We start from the raw sequence: 5,885 nt of genomic DNA, 5'->3' as shown, positions 1-5,885 counted from the left end.
TGTGTGTGTGTGTGTGTGTGTGTGTGTGTGTGTGTGTGTGTGTGTGTGTGTGTGTAAATACTCACATATACATATATAAATATCATTTGTTCTTAGTGGGAATATTTTTAAAGTTGTGGAATTTATTTTTAATTTCATTTTGTTTTGCTTGGTTTGTATTGCTTTCAAATTTTGGCACACATTCAGCAATTCCAGTGGGGTGCCTAAGTCGATTACATCGACGCCAGTGTTTAACTGGTACTTATTTTATCAATCTTGAAAGGAAAAAGAGTAAAGACTACCTCATTTTGTTTGAACTTATTTCTCCCTATAATTCCCACTGCCAAGACAACATACATACAAGGGGATTCTGAAAAGTTCCTGGTCTTGGGTAAAAGAAAATACAGGATGATCAGTTAATACTGATTTTATTGAAAATATTCCCTTCTCAGATCGACACATTTATTGCAGCAGTCTTTCAGTTTTTCTAAGCCCTGTAAAAGAACTTAGAAAGTTGGGCCTCCAACCACGCGATTCGCAATACCCTTAAAACCAGGAACTTTTCAGCACCTCCTCAAGCATACATACATACATACATATATGTGTGTGTGTGTGTATGTGTGTGTATATAAATATACATATATATACTGAACTACAAAGGAAACGTCGTATATAAAAGATTATTTGTTTCACACATGATATTGAGATTATATGGATTTTATATTTCTAAGTAATTTGACATCAAGAATATGTCACTGACCCACAACACCACTCTCTTTTGAAAACACAAGGATTGCATGTAGGGTTTGAACTCACTTTTCATGAACATAGTAATGCTCGCAAATGCATCTTTATGGAAAGCATGATGTATATGCAAAACGTTGACTCGTTGGGTATAAAAGGCACCCAAATACGCCAGCCTGTCATTCGTTTCCTGAATGCAGCAAACAGGCCAAGACTGACATGAAATCAGAGGGAGAAAGCCATCGGACACCTCCATGCTGGTCAACGTCCATGGGTCATTGCTAATGACTTGAACTGCAGTATTTGGACAACTGAGCAACTGAGGGAACAATACAATGTCACAAACAGCATGGCTGATTATCCACACAGTGACTGACTAAGGGTTACAACGGCACGTCAAGATTGCCGCTTGCACCGACAGGATTGATTCTGGAGGGCAACAGAATCAGCTAGGCAGACCATAGGGACTCACCATAGACCCATTTGTGCAGGAACAGTTCGCCACCAGCTGAGATCTTTCAATCTGTTTTGTCGATGTCCAGCTAGGGGCCACATCTTCATAGACTGGCATCGACAGGCACATCTGCAATGGGCTCAAAAATGTCAGAACTGGCAATATCAGCAATGGAGGACTGTGGTCTTCTCTGACGAAAGCCAATATTGCATTTCTGAGGCAGATGGCAGAGCTAGGGTTTGGAGAAGAAGGGGTAAACATCATGCCGATGGCTGTGTGGTGGAGAGAGACTCATGGGAAGGATGGAACATCATGGTATAGGGTGGGATTGCACTCAACCAGAAACTTGGACTGGTGGTCATCCAAAATATCAGCCAAGGCCGGGGCAATGGAGTAACCATTGCTTGCTACATCGACCAAGTGTTGAGGCCTCACACTGTGCCATACTTTTCCCGTCATCGGAATTACATGTTCCAACACAACAACACCTGTGGCTATACTGCCACTTTTGACAACAGACATCCTCGAACAGCACAACATCCAGACACCACCATGGCCTGTCCTAAGTCCAGACTTGAACCCCATAGAGCACTTGTGGGATGAAATCCAAAGAAGGGTAAACCACATCTGTCCAAGGCTGACAACTGTGGCACAATTCACTGCAAGTTTTAACAGAGTTATCCCCATGGCCTTCATCAATCGTTTGGTGCCTTCAATGTACAGAAGATGTCTGGCAGTAATCACCGCTAATGGTGCTTACATGAGATATTGAGTTCATCGCTTTGGATCCAGGGCACTCCGTCATCACGTGACACCATGTGACATCAAACATCTTTCAGGAAATGATGTTTTATCATTAGGAAATGCTATGGCAGTCTGTTAATCAACCGGTTTCTATTTAGTGTGAGTGCAACATTTCTTTTGTGGTATATGTATATATATATATATATATATATATATATATATATATATATATATATATATATAATATAGATTTAATCAAAAGATTAAATGTAGTACTTAAAATGTTTGTGGCACCAGAATTTGGTAGGGTAAAAACCAAAAACAAAATCAAGAGATTTGGTGAATTAAATTTGAAGAAAAGCAACAAAAATGTATTGGGTTATATATATATATAAGGTACAGTGTATGTTTAAATACATAAGAGGAATCCACTCATGGGATCCCTTACGCTAGAAAGAATTGCTAGGTTCTAGAACCACAAAATTATGTTTATATATTTTAGTCCTAAGTGTACCTGTTGAAAACGACTTCACCTAGCAAATTATTTTAATTGCTAAACAAAAGTCAGAAACCAATTGGTCCAAGAGAAAAGATGGTAAAAGTTTTTATTTCTCACTTCGTTCCTTTCGGGATTTTATCCCTAATTTTGTGGTTCTAGGACCTAGAAGTTCTTTCTAGCGTAAGGGATCCCATGAGTGGATTCCTCTTATGTATTTAAATATACACTGTACCTTATGAGTAATTCATAGTCTTTGGACTAAACTTTTATATGCTAGGCCACTTGGAAGTGAAAATTTTTTATTAATTTCCATTTCCCTCTGATATGATTAAGTATAAATATATATATATATAAGCAAGTAAGCTAATTGTGAAATCTCTGTACACCATGAACACGGTGGCTGTACTGGCAAATAATGTTTGTTGCCACACCAACATGGCTGTTCTGTTCAAATGGATGTTACTGCAATCTTTTAATTCCAAGAGGACATTTCCTCTAGCTAGGAATCTGATATATTGCAAACAGGGGAGTCAAATATCAGATGTAGGTGTGTATTGTTAACCAGCCAGAGGAAATGTCCCCTTGGGGTTAAAAAATCACAGTAATGTCCGTCCAAACTGAACAGCCATGTTGAAGTGGCCACAAACATTACTGTATACATATATATAGATAGATATATAATATACATATATATAGGGAGACATATACATCTATATCTATATGTCTCTCTATCTATCTATCTATCTAGCTAGCTAGCTAACTGTCTGTCTGTTGTAGTGGAAATGGTACACCCCTCTCATGAGACAAGTGGTATGAACGAGTCATTGTAAAGTGAAATGACGTCAATCAGTATGGGGAGTCATGTGTCAGTCATCGTAGAGTCGTACAAGTTCTCAGTTGGAGTTAAGTGTCAGTTACATGTTATAGTCGAGTTCGAGTCACAGTCAAGGTAGACGGTTCAAATTCAGTGTCTTGCAGAGCTATCAGCGATAGCGCGATAGATGAAGCAGTGTATTACTATTCTGGTATAGAAGCGATACACTCCATCTGATACCAAGAAAACATCATGGCTACTAGAATACAAAACAACAGCTAGACACAACAGTGGCTACACATTATAACTGTGGAAAACACCACTTCATAACACTATCTATCTATCTATCTAACTCTGTGTGTGTGTGTGTGTGTGTGTGTGTGTGCACAGGCTTATATTTTGTTCTTCATTTCCTTTCTAATTGCTTCTTGTTTGTATGTTTGCCTTATTATTCTAAAGGCAGTGTTACATAGAAACCATTTCATTAAAATGGCTGCTATTTTCATATAATTTCTGTTGTCTAGACAACTCTGTTGTTGTTGGTACATTGTCAAATATTACACACATACACACACACACACACGCATACACATATGTATGCATGTATGTATGTATATATATATATCTGTGTATACATGTGTGTGTATGTGTGTGTGTGTATTGCATATATATAAAAGGAAAGAAACATATATATATACATATATGAAAACAGAAAAGAGTGTATGTGTCTATACATATGTATGTATATATATATATGTATACATATATATATATACACACACACACACACTCATATACATTTATACCCTCTTCTATTTTCATATAAGTATATATATATGTGTATTTCTTACTTTTCTTTTCTATATATGATTCTCTGTGTGTGTGCGTGTGTGCGTGCGTGCGTGCGTGTGTGTGTGTTCTATGGCCACAAATAAACCAATTCTCTAATTCTGGAGGATTGTTAATATTCTCAGCATTTTTTATCAGCAAAATGTATTTTTCCTGGTAATTCTCCTCAACTTTAATTCAAGCTAATATTTTCATCTGCCAAAATTTCAATTCTTTTATGCTTTTATTCCTTTATTTGTTTCAGTCAGTGGACTGGGGCAGTGCCTTGAAGAATTTTTAGTCGGATGAATCGACCCCACTCCCCCAGGACCTATTTTTCTCTTTAAGCCTGGTATTTATTTTATTAGTCTTTTATTGCCGGTTTGTTAAGTTAGAGGAATGTAAACATACCAGCACAAGTTGTAAAGCGTCGATGGGAAACAAATTCGCACACACACACACACAGAGTGCTCCAGCATGAAACATATTAAAGGATAAAAGAAAGAATATATATATATATATATATACACACATATATATATATATATACATATATATATACAAATATATATATATATACTCTTTTACTTGTTTCAATCATTTGACTGTGGCCATGCTGGAGCACCACCTTTAGTCGAGCAAATCGACCCCAGGACTTATTCTTTGTAAGCCTAGTACTTATTCTTTTGGTCTCTTTTTGCCGAACTGGTAAGTTACAGGGACATAAACACACCAGCATCGGTTGTCAAGTGATGTTGGAGGGACAAACATAGACACACAAACATATACACATACACACACACGCACACATATATATATACATATATACGACGGGCTTCTTTCAGTTTCTGTCTACCAAATCCACTCACAAAGCTTTGGTCGGCCTGAGGCTATAGTAGAAGACACTTGCCCAAGGTGCCACGCAGTGGAACTGAACCCGGAACCATGTGGTTTGTAAGCAAGCTACTTACCACACAGCCACTCCTATCACCACCATCATCATTTAACGTCCATTGTCCATGCTGGCATGGGTTGAACGATTTGACCAGGGTTGGCAAGCTGGAAGGCTGCACCAAACTCCAATCTGATTTGGCATGGTTTTCTATGGCTGGATGTCCTTCCTAATGCCAACCACTCTAAGAGTGTAGTGGGTGCCATTTGCATGCCTCCTGCATGGGTGCCATTTGCAGTTATGATTGTGATTTTACTTGGCTTGATGGATCCCCTTCTCAAGCACGACATAATGCCAAAGGTCTTGGTTATTGCCTCCATGAGGCCCAACACTCAAAAAGAGCTTTTTACGTGCCACTGGCATCAGCTACTCTGCTTCTGTGAGGCCCAATGCTCAATAGGTGCCTTTTGCATGCCACCTGCATGGGTCCCAGTTATGTGACACCAGCAAGTGCCACAACTACGATTTCACTTGGCTTGATGGGTTTTCTCAAGCACAGCACATCACCAAAGTTCTTGGTCATTAGTCATTGCCTCTGTGAGGCCCAAGGTTTGAAGATCATGTTTCACCACCTTGTCCCATGTCTTCCTGGGTCTATCTCTACCGCAGGTTCCCTCCACAGTTAGAGATCAGCACTTCTTTACACATTTATGTCCATATGCATCACATGACCATACCAGCGCAGTCATCTCTCTTGCACACCACATCTGATTCTTCTTATGCCCAACTTTTCTCTTGAGATGCTTACACTCTGTTGAACATGTACACTAACATTGCACATCCAGCAAAGCATACTGGCTTCATGTCCTTCAAGACTAACACATATCCTCAGCTGTCACAGCCCATGTTTCACTGCCATGTAGCATGGCTG

General features: G+C 38.9%; 1 protein-coding gene across 1 annotated transcript in view; it reads left to right on the top strand.

Moving 5' to 3' along the window:
- Window positions 1–5,885, top strand: part of LOC106876113 (uncharacterized) — a 172,970-nt gene that overhangs the window by 83,927 nt on the left and 83,158 nt on the right. The gene's annotated exons all lie outside the window — the stretch shown is intronic.

This window comes from Octopus bimaculoides, chromosome 27 (assembly GCF_001194135.2).
Source record: "Octopus bimaculoides isolate UCB-OBI-ISO-001 chromosome 27, ASM119413v2, whole genome shotgun sequence".
NCBI lineage: Eukaryota > Metazoa > Mollusca > Cephalopoda > Octopoda > Octopodidae > Octopus > Octopus bimaculoides.
The sequence above is the reverse complement of the archived record's forward strand: the minus strand, read 5'-3'. Positions and strand labels throughout refer to the sequence as shown.